This window comes from Manacus candei, unplaced genomic scaffold (assembly GCF_025592945.1).
Source record: "Manacus candei isolate 608988 ecotype Guabito, Panama unplaced genomic scaffold, ASM2559294v1 h1tg000046l, whole genome shotgun sequence".
Taxonomy (NCBI): domain Eukaryota; kingdom Metazoa; phylum Chordata; class Aves; order Passeriformes; family Pipridae; genus Manacus; species Manacus candei.
The window spans coordinates 11,100,230-11,121,157 of NW_026138094.1; the positions used below are offsets into that span (position 1 = coordinate 11,100,230).

Below are 20,928 nucleotides of genomic sequence, written 5' to 3' on the forward strand. Positions count from 1 at the left end.
CTCCCTCTTTCCTCCTCCTCCTCATCACCCGGCACCCAAAAAGTGGCTTCAGAAACCATATGTGAGGAATAAAAGGAAAGTAAAATGATTTAGTCTTATCCTCCTGGTGTAAGAGGTGTCATGTCACAACTTCCTTCACCAGCTGCTAGATCATAGTTTGCAACATGGAAATGCTGTCTGTGTTGAAAGAAAAAGTTAACATGCAGGAATAATTTCCCCAGAACCACTGCATATTTGGAGCCCTGGTTCCTTCTGAACTTGACAAACAATGCAGTTGCCTTCAGTTGTCTCCAAGATTTAGGAAAAGTAAGACATTTTGGTGTGCACTGCAATAGTGGTAAAAATCCTCTTTTTGAAGAACCAAATCTTTTCTAACTTGGCTGCTTAGTCTTTCTCAATACTAAATTATTTGCATTAGTTGGAGACTCATAAAGGAAAAGAACAACAAGATGCTTAAAGTATACATAATGTTGAAACATCCTGCCATGTGATTTATAGAAATGCCACAAAAATGTATGTATTATGCTAAGCATTAGAAAGCCCTTCAAAACACCCACACTCAACAGGTTGTTTTTCTCCTCTGTTTTCTTGTGCTGTATCTTAGCTCTAGATATTGAGGATGGTAAATGTACAGATACAATCTGTTTTGGTCGTTCTGAGCCATAACCTTTATTCATATCCCTATGCAAAGCAGAACATGCTTTTATTCCCAACTTATCGATGCCTGTATATCTCTTATCAGCTGTGCTGAAGCCGGATGTGTAAAGCACCTGACTGTCAGCTCTGGCTGTTACCTGGAAACATTACTCAACTTTTAGTGCTCTTTCACCCAGCTAGTCCTTAGGTTTATATTAAAAACCTCACCAGTAACCTCTTGGGTTTATCAGGGAGGCAGGCAGGGGAAAGCAAGCTCAAAATACTTTTCTGTATACATATTTATTTTATATCAACCTTAAGCTGCTGAGACAAGAATTAGGTGGTTTTTTTCAGGCTGCAGTGCCATAAATCTCTAGACTGGCTCCTGTAGTTTATTGGGACTGAATGGCTGTGCTGATCCTCCATAAACAACTTGGACATGTGTAAGATGAATTTAATGAGTGTTCTCAAAGCTAAATGCTACCTCTTGCTTCTACACCTCAAATTCATCCATTTTTTATTTTTATGTTATATCAGAGGCTGCTCTGTGCTTTTTTTCCCCTCTAATTATCTGCACTCAAGCTGAATTCTGTCAAGCCCAGAGGAAAGGGAACATAGCTGTGTACACAGAGGAGAGGTTTCCACCTGGCCTCACTTGTGCAAGGGTTTAAACTCCCAGTCTAAACACCTGGACTGTTAAACAGGAGGGATTAGAGACTTGTGCTCAGGGATTGTTTCATTTGCTTTTGCCTATGCAAAAGGCTTTTGTGTTTCATGTCCTGTCTGCAAAATGTTCAACCTTGTTCTAGGAAAGGCTCCAAAGTAAATTAGAGCAGCCTCGGGGGCTGTTTTAAATCATAGCAGCTGAGGCCTTACCCCAGCACTTCACACTCCACCCTGTGTCTCTTCCACCAACACTTTCTACAGTAACCTCAGATCTTCACTTTTTCGCAGAGAGAACTCTTTGCTTTCCATCACTGGTAGGTTTTCCTAGGTAGGCTGGGAAATCATCACATCTGGTTCACAATAAGGAAAGGGAATGAGAAACTGAGCCCACTGGCTTTGCTGGGAAACGGACAGTCACCAGTTACTGTAATTCATCATTCCTGTTTATATTCTGGAGTGCACAGGCTGACGAAGTAGGAAAAACACAGCTAGAATAATTGCTCCTGGGTATTGTGCTTTCATTTGCAAACTCAACCATTCCTGAAGCTGCTGAGGACAATTTCCCTGAACTTCCAGCATTGTGCAATTGCCCATATCCCTTCTCTGGAGTTTCCACTTTTCTCAGCTCTGACAAATACTGGTCCCTGACGGAGGCAGAGCAGGGAAACTGATGGATCAGTGGAACGATCCATTACCAACAAATCCATAGTTACAAAAATAGGCAGTTATTCTTATCATTTCCTTGTTCTGACACAATTTCCTGCCCTCCTCTTAGGCTGTTCTGAAGATTGCCTGGATGACAGACCTCCTTTGAAGCCTGTCAAAGCCCTCTGCAGAGCACCTCTCCTATTAGGAATTGCTGTCTTGGAGAACAATGGCTGAGAGTGGGGTGAGGAGCTGTGCTGTGTTAACGGCCTTTGATCACACCTGGCAAGTGTCCAACTGGGGCCTGCTTGTGGGCACTGCTGGTTTTTAACATTTCTGATCCTATCGCACTAAAGCACAGAAACTGTGCTCTGCTTGATGAGTTTTATTATCCCTCCTACAGATTTAGTCATCTCCAGCCTTCTTGGAGCAGCTGAGAACAGGAGAAGGGATGGGGGTACTAGAGATGCTCCTATATGAGCTAGTTAGGACATGACTGCAGCAGCCAAGGGAGGAAGGTGAACGAGTTTAATTAATAGGGTTCTGCTAGTGCAGTTTATTTTGACAGAAGAGGATTAATGAGATCTCACAGCTGCAGCTCTGCTGACAGGTCTGTGTGTGATAATGTCTGGCTTGGGGTGGTAGTGTGCAGATGGAATTGATAACCTCCTTGGCAAGTGCAGCTGTCCTTGGCATAGGAAGTGTGATAGCCTTTAACAATTCCATCAAGCCCCTTAGGGATCTATCTGCTGGTGGCTCTAAGAATATACGTGACATTTGGCCTGGCTTTGCAGGCTGGTCACCTTTAACTTGTCATTCTCAAACCATGTTAAGCTTAGTTACGGTAATTCTCAGCTCACCTTTGGTAATTTCTGGGTCTTTAATATTAAAAAGTAATTCCAATTAAAAGGCTAGAGTCCATAGGTCAGTGCTTTTTAGAATGGAGTCTTTCTATTTGCTTATGGGATAACACACTGGGAGAGCAACACCAGGTGAGGCTCTAAGTAGGTTTGTGGCCATGCCTATATGTAAACACTTGTTCCGTTCCAGGAGCCTTCATATTGAATAATTCATTCAACATCTAGATTTATGTGCAAGACTAATATCCCTCAGAGTCAGCATTTCTAGTTGGTCTGATTAAACAATGTACTGGAAATATGTATTACCAAGAGGGATGGGGTCTACTGTGCTCAAGTTTTAGACTTTGGATTTTCAGCTTAGTGAGATTTTTGTACCATAATGAAGTGATAAAAAATTTAACGGTAACAGAAATAAAAACAAGAAACTATTTTTCCTGATTCAAGTCAGTTGTGAGGAAGGCAAATCTTGTTTCTTAGCTATCAATTATTAGTAAACACTGTGTTAAAACCTGTGTGTATAACTTTCTTCCTTCAGCTATCCCAGATTGCAATTTATGAGCAAATACCAATTCCAAGAGACGTGGTTCAGGGTAGGAAAATACTCTCTTAAACGTGCATTTTCCTAAAAACAGATATACAGGAAAAAATACCTTACTTAATAGAGTCTGGAAAAGAGTAAAACTCTTACATTCATGTCCCTATTCTCTAGATCCAGGACTAGGTCTGGAGTACACCATTAACCTCTAATTTGTGTTTGCATGTTCTTCCCATGAGGATCACTTTGTGAGAAAGCAGGAGTAATGATACAACAATAATCTGCTCTCAATAACTGTACTTGAAAGGGAGAGGATATCCAGGGGAAATTTTACAAAGAAAAAAAAGAAAGACTGGGTTTTTTTTTTTTCATTTTCCTAACCCCATGTTCACAACTTATTTGTGTTGTTCAGACTCTCTATAGCTTGTGAGGTGCCAGCATCACCTATTCCAAGGGCCAAATGCCTCCCTGCAGGAGGTGGCTGGGAGGTGAAAACTCCACGGATCCAGTTTTCCCCTTTCAAAAAGTACAAGCAGAAAACCCAAACCAAAATAAGTCACTCACCATCTCCTTCCCTAACAAACACTTCGATATTACTGGAAGGATCAAATTTTCATATTTTATTCCTGACTGTCACTGGTTTCCCATCTGAGCCAACCATCAAACTAAAACTGCTCATGTCAGTTTTCCTTATGACAGTACTTCTGAGATGTATGATTAATGCTGGTAAGTTCCTTGGAGATTCCTGGATACAATTCCTTGCTCAAATCCCTAAGTACCCTTTTGCTCTAGAGGTTTTCTGCTGCTCTCATGAGCCCACAGACTCACTGCTCAGCTCTGCACTACTCTTGGGATGAATCAGAAGCTGAATTTTCAAATGTTCTAAAAGTTCATTGTTTGCACAAGAAACAGTCCCCTGCACTGCTGCTCAATAGATTGTCAGAAAAATGACTGATATAAATACTTAATTATAAGTTCTGTCACAAAATACAGCCTGCTTAAATAGCATTTAAAAGCTGTTAATCCTGAGTGGCTGAAGCAATTGTCTCACATCTTTGTTCTTTCTCACCAGGTACAGCTGATCAAAAGGTAGTCAGAACTGTTCAAATGGTGAAGCTGCACAGAAACAGGGCATGGGATTGAAAGAGAGAGAAGAGGAAGCTTGAGGCTGTGATGGTTTCATTTCTTTGAAGTTCAAGCTCAGGTTTCCACATGCGGTATTTCCGCTGTTCAGACAAAAAATGGCCAGTGACATTTCAGAGCAGAGAACCCAGCCCTAAAGAGAGTATCACACATTTAGCTGATAAGGTGAATCATGCTGACGTTAAATGGGATAAAAATATGTGGTTTTTCAAGGTAATCTGTTGGAGCTGAAAGTGAGTAGTCAAGCCATAACTAATTATCGTTATTCGTGCATTAATCTCAAACTATTGACATGCTTAAATCTCCTATGGTCTCGAGTGCATTTATTTGTGCAGTTGCACAGAATGGCTTAAATCTTGCAGTTAGCTTAGTTTGCATTCTGGGAATGGCTTAATGCTTGCAGACCTGAGGAGCACTCTTGGTCCTGCTCCAAATTCTGCCTGTAAACCAGGTGCTCAGCTGCAAGGAAAATGAGCTGCTACTTAGGGATTTGTAATTCTTTGTGTTGGGGTCATCAGGACTCCTAGGACCCACTTGTCCAAAAGAAATAAAACACAACACTTAGCTCTTGCAGGAGATTTCACTTTGGGTTTTTAAAAAGCCTTTTGAAGTCCCATACCTGAGAGATTGTGCCCAGGGCTAACAAATGTCCAAAGCAATCTTTTAAGCAAAGTTCTGTAAACAATTCAGTAAAGTTGGTGGTGAACAGGTGATGAGTGCAAACAGAATAGCACAAAATCATGATAAAGGGATCTTCAAAACTTCTGGTGGTGTTTCCAGTGAACACCTTCTACCTATGAGATAAAAGAAGGAATCCAAAGTCCAAGACTTGTTACCAGACATACTACCTATAAGGTCAGGAGAAAGGGTGTTTCAACCTACATGGGAGGGAAATTTAGGTTAGACATATGGAAGAAATTCTTTACAGTGCAGGTGGTGAGGCACTGGAATACATTGCCCAGAGAAGCTGTGGATGCCCCATCCCTGGAAGTGTTCAAGGCCAGGTTGGATGGGGCAGTGAGCAACCTGGTGTAGTAGAAGGCATCCCTGCCCACAGCAGGGAGGCTGGAACTAGATGAGCTTTAAGGTCCTTTCTAACCCAAACCATTCTGTGACTGTTTTCTTCTGTGATTGGATCTTCCTGTGCTGCTGCACCCTCCTGTGTCTTCCTCATAAACCTGAAGATGTGCTGCTGTGAACAGGCTGTGCAGACGGGTGGGCTGGATACCAATGCTTCACTTGCTGCCTCTTTGAAAGGTTGAAGATGAGCCTGTGATTAGGAAAGGAGCTAAAACTATTATCTTCAGCAGCCTCAAACTGATCCACATTGGCCAGGTTTTGGTAAAGGTTGATGAGGTCAGTTTTTTTGTTTCAGCAGTTAGAATACAGGGGGGGAAACGAGAGAGTTGCATTTTTTCCCTCTGTTGAAAAGACAGCTTTTCTTTTCCTCATGAGAAAATGACATATTCGCACAAAAAATGAGTAGGACTTGATAACTCCAACTGTAGTTCTCAATTATGTGTTTTTTTGTTCCCTCAAAGGAATTAATAATGCCAGCCTTAATAAAATCCAGAAGAAAAACCTTTGAGTACATGAAGAGAAGGTGTACAGTGGCTCCTTGTGAGTATTTCTGGAAAGCTAATAACAATAATAATATATAATAAGCAATAACAAGAAGAAATCTTATGCACACTTAAATTTCTCCTACTGGAATATTTTTGTTTGCTGTGTTTTTAGCTGTGCTCTTTTTTTTATGATGTGTTTTACAGTGGGATTTAATTAGTGCTCATCTTTAAGTCCTATACTTAACAGAGTACTGTTATAATAATGCATATCTTGGCTCTCAATGACTTCAGATTACATTGGATGCATTCACAAAATACCCTCACATTGATGTTTTCGTGACACTTCCAAACTGTCATGTTTTCTTCTGTCTTTCCCTCAGCCTGCCAGTGATGGAAAGTTCCTCTCCCAAGGATCTGTGCAGTATTATCCTCTCTTTCTTTTCTTGGTTATCAGCAAAGTAGCAAAGAGCCTTGATACTCAGTATGCTGTGGCCTCATCAGCATACTTAATACAGTTACACGATGTCCAGGAGAAGAAAATTTCTCAACCTAATATTCTGCAGAGCCAATATTTGGGTAGTCTTGTAATAGTTAATTCATTTATCTTTTTATTGCCACTAACTTGTGGCAAGCATTCCTCATTTGGGTGGATATTGGGTATGAGAATTTAATTTCTGTATCTCTTTCTCCCGTTGCATCCAAGGAGCACTGTTACATTTCATTTTGGCAGACATACACAAGCTACTTTCTTTTCCTACTCCAGAAATCAGCTGCCACCTTTATTAGATTGCCTTTGAGCATGTTTACAGTTTTTTCTCTCTTGGCTGTAGCCTTTGGCAGAACATGCACAGAACTATATTTGATACACATTTTGTGGGATCACAGACCCAAAAGAAAAGTATTTTGAAGACCGTGTTGTTTTAGTTCTAAACTTATCTAATTATTTGAATCTGATACCTTTCTTGGTTTAGATGAAAGGAAGACAAAGACATTAGTGGCATAAGTTTTCTTTCTTATCTGTTTTCAGTTGAGGTTGCTGATTAGTTTTCTGTTCTCAGCCAACTTCCCCTTGAATTTTTGATTGCATGAGCTGAGTAAAACTGGCCTGTTTAGCATTTAGCAAAACTTTGGGAAGTTCTATGCACTTTACGACTTGCTGTATGCTTATTGTTGTAATACTGATTGCAGTAACCCATGTTATTGTTGAGGTTGTGCTGGAACAGCAGGATCTGGCCATTTAAACATGACCTTTAAGTCAGGAAGCAAATTGTCAATTTTTTTTTTTAATGCCCTGTTCCTCTAAAATTGCTCATGTGTCCAAACAATAATCTTACTGATGTGTAGCTCCTTAATCCTGAACTGCTGGCTCCTTGATCCTGATTTTGTGGATCTGTGTAGGACTGCGAGTATGTCCGAATTCCCGCTCTCCAGATCTGGTTGAAAAAATTGGAGTAATGGCTTTTATATTTTCCCCACATTTTTATTCAGTGATTAGTGAACAGTTTTTTGCACTGTGACAAACCCTTACCACATGTCCACGACAACTTCTGTGTAGCAATGGCATAACGTGGTTGCATCACCAAGTTTCAGTCGATGGTGTGAGGTGAGTGTCACTACGTCAGCTATGCCTTTAGACAACATGTAATTTCTGATTGGAATCATATGTCTGGAATGTAAATATACTCCATCACCAAGCTTTTCTTTCCCCATCCCATTGCTCTGCACCTCATGTAGTGATACCACCCTCAATGGATGTTAAACACCACAGGTGGGAGTGGTGACGTGTGTGAGCTCTCTGGGAAGGTGTGTGGTGGAGTGTGTGACCCAGGGTGCTCCAGAAACACCCTGGTGCTGGAGGTGCTGTTGGGAGGTGTTTGCCTTTCCATGCTGTGGTAAACTCATGAAGAAACACGTGTGGTGCCATGTTTCAGCTGCAGGTAAGCATGTCAGCTCACCCAATCCTGCCTCAGTTTCCTTGCCTGGAACACAGCTACCGTCCTTGGCTCCCTTGTCAGGCACCTGGAGATGCTGCCAATAAAACATGTTGGGAGATGCAGCCAAGAACAAGTGTTACGTGGCAGCAGTGCCGCTGTTGATTTTATTTCCCTTGGCCCTTCGTCATTCCTGTAGTTTCCTTTCTGGCTCCACCCTCACCCAGGACTCTCCCAGGAGGGAAGTGCTGCCAGTCCCCTGCCCTCTGCCACCGTCTTCCCCGACGTCCCTGGGTTTTGGGGACAAAACTCTGGGGTTTTAGGTTTGGGTGGGGGGAGTGCTTTGGTCTTGGTGGGGAGTGGGCGGGAAGGATAAAGGTCCGAGAGGGGACGGCGATGCTCCGAGGCAAACGACCCTCGGAGGGATGTTCCAAGAGGACGCCCCAGGGGGATGCCCTGGGGAGGCGGTGCGGAGGGGATGCTGGCGGGGGCGGGTTGCAGGAAGCCCCGGCGGTTCGGGGGCGGGCGGGGAGCTGAGCGGAGCTGGCAGGGAGGTGCCGGCAGGGAGGTGCCGGCGGGCGGCACCGCCCCGGGAGGCGGGAGGGGACGGGCGGCGGTGACAGCGGCGACAGCGACACGTGCCCGCCCCGGGACCGCGTCCGCCGAGCGAGTCCCCGGCGGCGATGGGCGGCTGCGGGCGCTGTGCGGACCCGGCCCGGAGAACAGGTAACTTCGGCAGACAAGTGACCTCGTCAGACAGGAGACCCCGGGCGGGGACCCCGCTCCGCTCGGGGAGAGCTCCTTCCCCCCGCCCTCCGCCGCGGGGCTCCGCTGTGACAGAGGAACCCGAGGAACCGGGTTGGGGGGCGGTTATGTAGGTTGCTTGTTTGTTTTGTCTTTTTGTTTGCTTGTTCTTCTGGATATTTGAGGGGTTTCGCCCGTTTTTTCGCCAGCCGAGTCGCTCGCTCTCTGTCCGTGCTTCCCCCGGTCACCCGACAGAACTAACTTTGCGGTGGGAGGCTCGGGGTTGCTGCGCGCTTTGCTTTCCTGTCTGTATCGCTTTAGTGATGCTGCATCAGGTGCTGCTCGCACCTTGTGTGGATAAATCTTTGTTTCGGCTCGTGTGAGAAAACGATGCTGGGGAAATCCTCTCCTTACCCAGCCAGCTCGCACTGAACTGATTCATCCCGATGTGCGTTTGCTGACTGAAACTGAGTTGGTTGGTTATTGACTTTGACTAAATAAATAAACCACTTAGTAGTAATAATAAAACAATCCCTAAACTGAAAACAAACAAACAACGAAGAAAAACATTCACAAAAGTGCATCAGTGGAGGGAAATTGCTTTAAGAGCACCTTTGAGGGAAATGTAAGGCGTAAGATACAGTTCTTTAAAAAAGATCTGTTCAAATGATTGCAAATGAAAAACAATGTGATTTTTCATTGGTGTTTGCCTCCCACTGGCAAGAAACCAGTTGTTGCCCTTAGTTTTATGACAGTCAGTTGTTCAAAGCACACTGAAAGCTGAATTGCTGCTGCGTGGCATAAAGAAAATAGAAGTTCTCACCTGGATATTGTAGTATTAATTTCCTGTGATTAAGCTGTAGAATTTGTCATGTATTTTGCAGTGATTTTGATTTGTTCTCAGGAGATGATACTGTTGAGTGGGTCGATTTGGCTGTCAGGATGAATGGGTGTATTTGAGTAATAATTTTACTTGTTTGATTTCTAGCTGCTGTGCAATACCATCATAAAACAGCTTATCGTAAAGCAAATAAGTTTTCATATGCTGTAGAAGATGGATTCAGTATTTGTAGTTTCACTTTCCAGTAGCAGTGGGAAGAATAATTTGAAGAAAACTGTGCAGAGAGGAAATTTTCATTTTATTTCTCAAAAATTTTAGCATTTTTTTTTCTTAGGGGTGTTAGATTTTGTGCTGAGAAAAGATTTTGTGTTAAGAAAAGTTTAACTATGATTATGTTAAAGAAGGTATAGCATAGTTTGTAGATGTGTGTATTTGAGGTGTCAGTTATAAACAAGGGCATGAGGAGGGGCACTGCTGTCCTTGTCAGGAAAGTGGGTATCTAAATAGCAAATGGATTCTTGTAATCATCCCCTCTTGGGCTGGTGCATGAGACCATAACAGTGCTAGAATTGTTGCTTATCATGTCATTCGAGGTAATTAGTACCATAATTGTCTCAATTTCACTGCAAGGTTTTTTTTTTTATATTTGGTTATATAAGCAACTGTTTTTGGATTACCTGCACTGATGAAATATCTCTTTCTTGAACAGGTGATTATTAAAAAATGTACCTACTCAGGCAACAAGTGATCCTAAGGAGAACAGTGGTTGTGCTTTGTTGAAGTTTGCTGGAATGTGATGAAGCTGGGGTCAGGCTTTGTGTGTGGCTGAAGTGGGCTGGGAACAGGGGATAAACCTCATCCCAGAAGCTTCTTTGTTTCTCCCACTGAGATTTCCAGGCAATACTGAGTTTTTGATACTAAGAAGCTTCTGCTCCTTTAGTCTCTACTGTGCAGATTTGACCATCTCATCTTACTAGTTTCTTACTGATAGCTGAAGGTTGCCATGAGGCCTCCACCAGTGGCCATCAAATACATGCAAGATGTGCAACAGCTTGTGCTGTCCCTTTGTTATGAGAATTTTGGGGTTTATGTGCTTTGTTCACCAACACCTATATCATGAACTGGGCTTTTAATTCCAGTGTCCAAGGTGCAGAGAGTTGGGGTCTCATCACTTCCATGTTGGCTGGGGTCCCTCTGCCTGGGCACTGGGGAGAGGGAAGTTTTACCTTAGTGGAGGAGAGCAAAGCATGCCAAATATTCTCTGCATTTCCTCTGTGTTGTTTCCATTTTAGAGTGGAAAATTGCTCCCGATTTCCTCAGATTTGAAAGATTTACATTGGCACCCTTCCCACATTCCCATTTTACTTCCATTTGTACTTATTAGATAACACGCTTGTATAGATGCTTTTTATAAGAAAAAGATAATTTTTTCATCAATCTATTCCTGATGAAGTTAAGCACTTAAATGTTCCCTGGGTTCAAGGGATCTGTTTCTTAGGACTAAACTGGTGTTTGCAGGATTGTGAGGATGTTGGAAGCAGGAGTGCCCTAAACTCTGATTTCAAATTGTGTATCCGAGTAACAGCTGTACCTGAGTGCACCTTTATTTTCTAAAAAAATCAAATCATAGAACCAGATAGAATATTCATATTTAGGTACTACTTGTATTTCAATGGCAAGTCTTTCTTTCTGTATTCCACTGCAATCCATGTAAGGTTTTCTGTACAATATGTGAGAATTTAACACCCCACTGTCTACTGTGTGAGAGTCCTGATGAGGAACCGTAAGAGAAACTGGGCCACGTCTCCCATGTTTGATCAAGTGATTGATCATCTTATTATCTGCCTGGCAATTTCTGCCTTGAAGAAATCAGCTTGGGTGTAACTACAGGTTTACCAGCATAGCCATGGCGTGGGCGGATTGCTGCGTGGGCAGATGGTTTTGGTCCAATTTAGGGATCAGTAGTAAGGAAGCTTTGTCAATGGAAACTTCACTTCTGTTAGATGTCCCCCATCTTCCCTGGCTCATGTGAGTATAAGGCACTAGGGATATGCAGTCTGTCTATCCTGCCCTGATGATGGCACCTCCTAAGGCAAACTTGACTTTTGGCACATGCCTGTGGCCACATGCCTTGCTGTGCCAGGGCAGGGTAAATACTTGCATGAGTATAATTGTGTTTACACTAACTCTTCATATATCTACTCTGGAGTGATATAAAGGAGGATCTTGCTATCATTTTTTTAAGATATTTAGGAATTGCTAGTTTTTCTTAATCAAAAAATTCAGTCCTTTGAAAAGCTACACAACCAGAGGTAATCTTCAAACTGTTTAAACTATTCTTTCATCTGAGAAATTATTTGGTAAAATATTTGTTAAGACTGTAGAAAATAAGATGCTAATTAACTTCTCTTGAAACATTCTTAGATGGTTTTGAACTTGGGTTGTTTTGTACTACAGTACATTTTCAGGCAAATCAATTATCTCAGGAAAAAAAAAGTCTATGGTGTGTGCCAGTTAAGTTTGGATGGGGTAACATTAACCAGGCTCCTTGAATGAACTGTGCTTTTCAATTAAGAGAGCTCATTAGAGAGGAGAATGCAGAAGTGGGTGCAATCTGAGTGATGTGGAGTAAGCAGAGAACAGTTACTCCTAATTTCACATAACTCAAGGTTTTAAAGAGGTGAGAATAAATGAGCAAGATTCAGTGATTTTTCTTTCCTATGGTACTTTTCAATAAAAGTGAAATGCTTCCATAGCTAAATTATGTTTCTGTTTCACACAAGCATAATTTGTGTATGGAACTCATTACTGCAATATCTTCCTTTAAGATACAAATGAATTTTAGAAGTTGTTTGGCAAATTAATAGAGAAAAAGTATGCTGGGACTGTTAATCACAAATATGCAGATACAATTTTTAGCTGAAGCAACTTTTAAATCACAGATTCCTGGAAGCCAGGAGATTATTTTGCAGGCAGAATCACGGTATAATTTCCTGACCTTATATTCTTTCCCTGAGCATCTGTTTTCAGTCAGAGTTAGAGGCAGCTTATTGGGCTAAATTGATATTTGGAGTGATGTAGTCCCCTTGCATGCTATGTGTGACGGAAATGTGGATGGGTTTTCCTGAGATCACTGCTACTTTGTCTGGAATGGTTCCAAGCAGGTGAAGGTTAGATGTAACTTCAGTTTTCACACTGGGGGGAAAAACGTGAGGTAAATAGTGTGCTCAGTGTTGTGTTTCTTTAAATTTTGATTAACTGGCTATTCATAACTATAATCTGTTAAGAACACAGATTGAGCTGACCTTTTGCAAGGCTACACTACTGCTGCGAAGCTCAATTGTTTTATCACTTGTGAAATGATTGGATTATTGTGTGAAAATCTGGAGGATGTTATGATTTCAGTTTTGATTTCTATTTTCTTAAATGTCTACTGCTTTTCCAAGGAGCCTTTTTTATCATCTTTATATAAGCAGCCTGCTGACCTTTAGGCATTTTTTTTTAACCCTTTCTTTTGATACTTTCACTGCCTCCTGTTAAAACCTGTGTCAGGGCTGATGGGGACAAATTGTGTGTTTCCTCAGTCCTTTCCCCTTGGCTGGTGCTTGTCTAAGGAAAACAGATCCTTGAGCTGGGAGTCTTCCAGGCTGCTTGTGGAATTGGAGCTGGAACATTTCCAGTGCAGTCGTGTAGGTGTCTGACCTCCCCTGGCACCAGAGAGGACCCTTGTGTGGGTAGGTTGGTCTTGTAGGGGAGCCTCTTGGTAACACTGTCTGGTGGTCCTTAGTTAAACCCAGTTATTTTGCTTTCTTGCTCCTGGTTTGTTGGTTAAGAGACGGAGCAGAGGGACCCAGGGGGTGACTTTTCTGCCTGCCGTGGTGGGTGCCTGTTTCATATGTATTTACACAGGTGCTCCTTCACTAGCTTGTTTTCACTTTCCCACAAAAAACAACTTGCTAAAATGCGAGCTAAATACTAACGTAGGTTTTGAGATCTTTTGTTTTGTTTTGTTGGCCTTTTGGGATGGGGCAAAAAAAAAAAAAAAAAGGGGAGATCTTATTCATATCCTTCCTTTCTGGGAAGTACTTGTACCCTTGACAATTCTTCCTGTTCCCCACTCCTAAGAATTACAGTTGTAGTCTGTGAAGTAAATTTTGTTTTGCTGGAAATTTTAGGTCTGGGGGAATTTCATTGTTTTGGAAATTCTTGGAATTGTATAGCTTTGTTGCCTTAAGATCTGAGAAAAGAGCTAATTTAGAAATAAGAGATTTCTAACTTTGTGTAACGCTGTAAATTAAGACATAGAAGCAGCTCTTTTCAGGATTCATGAGTGTGCTTTCATTCTTCCCTCCCATATAGATAAGCCCTGCTCTAGAAGTAAGTTTCTAGCCAGCACAGGGTATATAGTCTATGTCGTTTGAAAATCTTTTAATGGAGATGAATGGAAACGAGATGGCCATGCTAATTTATTTGAGCAGGCATTTGTCGTTGTTGCCATTGATGTGGAGGTGGCGATGATCTGGAGCTGTCAGCGAGGATGGGGCAATCTCTCTCTTAGCTCATTTTGTCGTGGCTATGTTTTGGGTTTTTTTTAAAGCCTGAGTCATTTGTGTTTAAGTGAGGAGGGATTACAGAGCTCAGTTCTTTGAAATTTTATTGGACACAGGTTCCCCTTGAAGTAAAATCCTATTGAACGTAATGTTTTTGACAATTTCAAATAAAAATATCCAGATGAATGAGCATAACTCACCTCCTTGTTGCTGCTTCCCTGGGTTTCAAGAGGAATGTTTTTTTGCTGTCTTCCCTCATGGGAAACATCTGCAGAACCAAATGGCAAGTCATTAATGCTCATTCAATAGCAGGCTTTGTTCCCAGTTTCTTGTACTTGGAAACAATTAACTGTAGAGTTTTGTTTTGTCTTGTTTCTCTTTTTAAATGCGAACATCTAATTCCAGTTATATATTCTAATGGATTTTGTAGAAATCCTGCTATTTGAGGTTGTTTGTAATTATTTTAGAATATATACTCCCTACCCAAATTCGGATAGTGGGAATAGTGCTTTTGTGGTTGGGATGTGATTTTATTTTATTTTTAATGTGTAAGTGGCTGAATTTTGTTCATCTCTTTAAAACTATAATTTAAGATACAAATCTCTTTACAAGCTAAAGGAAGACGTTTGTATTCAGTTCACAAAGATTTCTGGTCTCTCACATCAACCAAGCAACCTTGCATGCTTTATAGTAGCATTTAGCAAAAAATCTGTCTGGTCTTTGGTACCAAGCAAATGAAAGCTGGAGAAGATCATGCATTCATCTACTTGGGTGTAAAAGTTGTTTGAATCAGAAAACTTTCAAATCTGTATATCTGACTGTGAGCAGTTTGTGTTTCCTGTCCATATCTGCTGGACACAGGGAACTGGAATGAGAATAGTTCTTAAATCCATTAAAAAACATTACTACATCTTTAAAGGTTTTTATTGACGCCTGTTGAAAAATTTTGGTTTCGAGCCAAAACAGGAGATTGCATAATTATGACAGCTGAATTAAAATACCTTTTAGTCAGTATTCACCAGAACTATACATCCGTGATTAATAAACTCTGTGTTTTGTCAGTTAATTAAGGGCTAAGTGGTCATAATTTGTTCACTTAACATTTACTTTGAGAATATATGAATGGGGCACGGTAATGACAAGTGTGGTGGTCAGCTTGATCTGTTTTAAACTATCCTGCCTGAGGCTATGTATGCATGAAAGGAGAACTAAAAACAAAAAAACCCACTGTGGTAGCAGTGTACAAAGGAGCAGCCAGTGTGGTTGGGCAGCATGAGAAAGAAGCTGTAGATATGCTTATGGGAAGGCATTTAAAGTTTAGCAAACTTAACCCCACCCTGCCTATGGCGTATTTACCCCAGATGAATCAGAACCAAGTCGTTTCTTAACCACTGTATAATGTGTCTGCAGGTTTTCACAGAGCAGGTTTGTCACATAGAATCATAGAAAAACTGAAAGTGAGTTTTAAATTGCTTCATCAGGTGTCATTCTGGCTCAACAATGCCAGTATTTCTCTTTTGGGGAGCTTTTCTGATTAGATCACTTCCAGGAGCCAGAGTTAACAAAACCGGGCTTTGCTATACTTGAGGTTCTCTGAACTTTTGCAGGTAAAATACTGAACAGTCCACTTATTCATCCCAGCATGATATTCTTATATTTTTATTTTGGACCCCTTTATTCCAGCTTAAAATAGTTACTGGAGTTGTAGTTGTGGTTTTCTTTATAATGATGCCAGTGTTTAGGGACTTCAGCTTTAGCAAACTGAAACCTCAGTGTTAAGACTTTGGAAGTGCCAAAGTGTAAATGCCAGTGCACATAAGTTAAATTTACCAACTTTATCTGATCTCAACTGGAAAATAATGCTGTAACAGAACCTGGAGACAAGGTGCCTATTTCTAGTGCCAGGAGGCTGAAAACTCAGATGGTATAAGGAAAGATAAACCTCAAGGCTGATTTGTTTCTGTGAGAAATGACTGGCATTTAGAGATGTGTGCTGGCATATGTTTAGTCTCTACAGTTGGAAATAAAAAAGTTTAAAGGAGTTAAATGAGTCTTTAGGTTTATGCTCCCATTTGCATGCTGAACATTTTACTGTCATGACTTCAGGGGAGCAGTGTGACTGACTTGAGTTGTATGCATTGGCTTAATATTTAAAGTGCTAGATTACTGTCCAGGATGAGACCTGCAAACACTTACCTTCACCAAGAGCTTCCTAAGGGCTTTCTTTGTATGTGGGTTTTCCAGTCTCCCTTCCAGCTTTCTCAGTGGCAATGCACAACCCCAGATCTGTAAGTGCAGTGATTTTCTGTAAGGAGGCTCGAGGTTCTTGCAGAAAATGAGGACTATTACTGGTGCAATTCCCTCCTTCGGGGCTCTGCTACAACACACCAACCTTCCTTTAGGGACAGTTGCCTTCAGCCTCCTGCCTGTGGTAATTAAAAACCTGCAAAAACACTGGGTCATTTTATCTGGAGATACTCCCAAACCGTGTGGAGATGTTAAATGTGAAAGGACATTTAATCACGCAGGTCAATACAGATTCAAAGTAAATCTCAACTCTCCTGTGTGTCCAACTCTCACCGTGAGCTCTGGGCCTGGCTTGTGCCATTTTGCTGTTGGAATATGCCCTGGTAAGGAAAAAAGAGGGCAAACCAACAGTTTAGTGTAGATTTTTATCCTGCTCAAGTTATCATCAGGCCATTTTTATGAATCGGAAGTGTTCTGTTTGGCAAATTGTTGTTAAATAAAGGGTCATGCAGAGCTTTTAATAGATCTTTCCTCTGTAGTCACTGAGTTTTGATAAGAAGTGTGACAGTAATAGTAGTTATTTAGGGAGCAATGCTGGTGCACGCAGAAGTAATTTGCATATGGCCACAAACTTCTTTTATTTAAATATATTATTTAAGTGATAATAAGAGGCACTGGTTGATTTGACCTGCAGTGGAAATGAGTCTCCAATTTCCTTCCTAGGTTTGTTTTCCCTGAGAGTTATGGAAAGGGAGAATCTATTTCTGTGCACCTCTTGTTATAAAAATAAACCTTTTGTTATGAGAGAGGGGAACAGGGGGTTGAAGGAGAGAGTGAGGAGGGAGGTGGTGCAGGGCTGGATTCCCACTGGAGCTGCTCCAACGGGTACCAGCTCCTTCAGTGTTTGTGTATCTGCCTCTTGTGTTGTTCCTCATGTGAGCCCTGATAAACCTCATTTCTTTTTGGAGCTCTTCTTATCTCTCTATTGCTCTGCTTGTACCTACATCTCTCCTTCCTCTTGCTGCTCATCAGCTTTCCCTCTTCCCCTGCTCCAGGTATCACCATTCCCAGGGATCACTCGATGTGGTTGGGAACAATGAGGCAAATTACAAAACAGATACAGTCAATGGTGAAGAGCTATCCCAATTTTTGGTGTGATCTCAGCACATGGCATGGTGCATTCCGAGATCAGGATCTGTCAGTCCAGGTTCTTTCCTGGAGTCTGGTTTGAGGTGCACATCATCCCCTGTGGCACAGGGCTGCAGGAATCAGATCTTCATGCATAGGTGTCCCTGGAGAGGTCTGATGCTCAGCAGGTGTGTTTGCACTGTAAAGATCAGATTTGATTGTACCAGCTTGGTACAATCCCATGAATTAGACTGAGAAGATTGAAAGGGCCTTCTGGCTTATACAGGTACAATTACAAGCCACAATATTTTGAAGGAAGCTGAAAAAGTGGAAGGAACTTGTGAAACATTTTTGTAAAAATACACCCAAACACTTCCTCCTTCATTTCCTCCACACATACTCATCATTTTTCTTGTATTTTAGAATAGACAGAAGCAAAATGAAAGCAATACTTTCATAAGCTGGAGGCAGGTGTAGGTTTTTTTCCCAGTAACTTTCACTATCAGATGCTATTTTAAGATGCTTGTAGCAGCTGGTCGTTCTGTTACTTCTCATAGCTCCTGTCTGCTCATAAATGTTGAGAAAAAAGCTCTCCAGATTGTGCAAAAGAGCCTCTAATGAGTTAAAGTGCCCTTGTTCCTCTCTTGTGTGATAAGTGGAGGAAGATGTGTGCTTGTTTCATGTGTTTGTGAAAGATGAAGCTCATCACATTTGAGCCACTTAAAAATCAGAAAGCCAAACATGGGATATAAAAGCCCAGAGCCTAAAATCTAGGGATCTGTAAAAAAGCCCAACCCAAAACAACAAAACTCAAACCTAAATTAGAAAATATTAATTCAGATGTCTGTATTATCTGCATGTAATAAACAAGATTTTTCTTAAGCTTTGTATTTACCTTGAGTTCTATTTGTCATCTACTGCAAGGACTGTAGATTTCTTTCACCTCACATCAAGAAAATAGGGCTGATTTATTTTGGTTATCTTATTTCTATTGAAGCCTATAAAATTGTCTCTTATGAAGCACTGGTACTAATTTGGCTGACAGCAACAGGTCAAGTTCCTATTTTACTTCAGTTTAGCGTCCTGCTATGCTTTGCAAATGAGTCTGTTACAGCAGAGCAATAGAAGAGCAGGATCTGCATCCACAGACTGGCATCATTTGAACCTACAGGGAAGCTTAAGCACAAATGCAATGGGAAGATTTGGAAGCTGGCCAAACCTTGACCCTGCTTTAGCAGCAAATCACCTGTGGAATGAAGATGTTAGCTACACCACAGCAGTGTGCTCCCTTTGATGCTTGTTAGTGCTAAAAATAATTCCAACACTGATTTCCCTAGGGTAATTAGCCTGTGCAGAATCAGATTGAGATTAGACTTTTTCTAGTGCCTTATCAAATTTAACTTCAGGTATTTACCATATGCTGCAGGAAGAAAAGGCTGTCTCAGTTGCTCTATATTAAGATGTATGTGTCTAATTCAGTGTCCTGCGTTACCTTCTGGGATCATACCCAGGGAGAAATGTCCTCGGGCCCACCTACCTAGGTCAGCCTTTCGTTTTGGACTTGTTTTTTTTTCTGCAAAGGAAGTGCAGCGCTGGCTTGAAGGTGTTGATAATCCAAGGGACATCCTGCCCCTGGTAAGGTATTCCCTTTTCTTTTCAATATTATATATGAGTGTAACTAGTGCTGGGTTTGGAATGCTCCAGTACAAACTGGAGTTACTTTATTTGGATGATATTCTCTTATTTCTGTGTCTGTTGGTGCTTAGCATAAAGTTACTGTATTTCCAGATAAGGCACTGAAATAAGCCACTGCAAAGAAGGAAGTTTTGGTTTCTTTAGAAAAAGTCATTCCTCTCAGTAATGATTTATATTTGACTGTGTTTGAGATCCAATCATAATTAAAAACCTGGAGTGCTTGGTATGATCTGTTATAGAAATAACCAGCCAGCACACACAGTGGTTGTTCTGCCAGCTGAGAGCTATTTTCCTGATATTTTCTTTTCTCTCTCAGGGAGCAGTGGTTTAATTTATGGCTTCTAGGGCCAGAGAGTGGAATTTATAGCAAAAAGATAAAAGAAGGGTATGAAAAAAAAGACCTAAGTCCCTTACTCCCCTTCTCCCTTATCTCCTTCTGGATGTCAACCTTGTTTCTCAGCACACTAAATTCAGAAATTATAAACCTAAAGAGGTTATACTCATATTAGAACTTTCCATAGCCAAATACTATTTTGCAGAGCAGAAGTGTAATTAGCTTTGCTTGTAATTTTTACAATGTCTCGTGTGTTAGGTTTTAGGTCAGTGAGTGTGCCAGGCAGGCAGAGATTGGGCTGAATATCCTATGCCAGAACAGCCAAAATCAATAGAGGTTTTACAGAGGGAGTTTCATTAGTTCCTTCTAATTTGAACCTATTTTAATATGCATCCAAGCGAGGAGCATCTTCCTAACAGTCTCTGATGCATGTTGGTGTTTTCAGCTGTGATGGATTGCTATTTAGTTGTAGCTGAAAACATACTGGCTGAATCAGACCTTAGAGGTGGGTGGTGCATGCACACTGACCCAGAGTTTTCACCTTAATTGGATAAACAAATTGAGTACAAGGCTTAATAGATTTATGGAAGCTGTAATAGTAGTGGTGTGGTGCTCAGCAGTGTTTCTATCATCTTGCTGGTTTGGGAGATGATGCTTAAAAGTATTAGGAAGAAGTGTCTCATGGTGCCTCAGTGAGCATCGTGCACTTCTGGGTGTGCAGGGAATGGTTACAAAGCGAAGAAAGACAATCTGTTTCATAATTTCCAATGTGTAAATGAATTTGGGTTTGTTCAGTTTATTTGTTTAGTTACATTGGGCACTTTTATAATGTTTTCAGACTCTCTTGCAGTATTTCTCACTTGTGGCTTTGCTGGCTTCCTGACAAGACAGTAAGTGAAGTAGAATTGCAGAATGATTTCTCTAGGCTTTCAATTGCATTTGAAATATCTCGCAGAGCCACCTGTTAGAACATCTAAAAAATAATTTAAGTCTAAATATTATAACAATTTAAGAGAGTACATACGGAGTGTTACAGTGAAGGAAAACAAAGCACATTAAAAAAAAAAAAAAAAATCCCAAGGACCATAATGACAAGATACTTAAGGGAGGATAAAATGCTGGAAATATTTGTCCAGTCATAGTGAGCTGTAAACAACTCTTTTATCACTAATCCTTTCCTTCTTGCCCCTATTGCCCCTAAACGAGGAGACAGCAAAAGAAAAGGATACAATAAAAATGACACGTGCAATCAAAGTGGTCTCTCCATAGGAAAACATTAAACTATGTGGATTCTTCTGAGCATTTGAGATTTAGCAGCATATTAAAGAGAGGGCTGAAGAAGATGGGCTAAAAAGATATTTTTTTTTTCTCACTGCATAAAAGCAAGGAGCCATTCAATTAAAACCAA

The 20,928-nt window shown here is 41.2% G+C and overlaps 1 protein-coding gene across 1 annotated transcript in view; it reads left to right on the top strand.

Moving 5' to 3' along the window:
- Positions 1 to 8,585: 8,585 nt before the first annotated feature.
- The window catches only part of MCTP2 (multiple C2 and transmembrane domain containing 2), a 119,485-nt gene continuing 107,142 nt past the window's right edge, over positions 8,586 to 20,928 (top strand). Inside the window, exon 1 of the mRNA XM_051796688.1 lies at positions 8,586 to 8,707. The gene's annotated coding sequence lies outside the window, so the exon portion shown is untranslated. The remainder of the gene's footprint in view (positions 8,708 to 20,928) is intronic.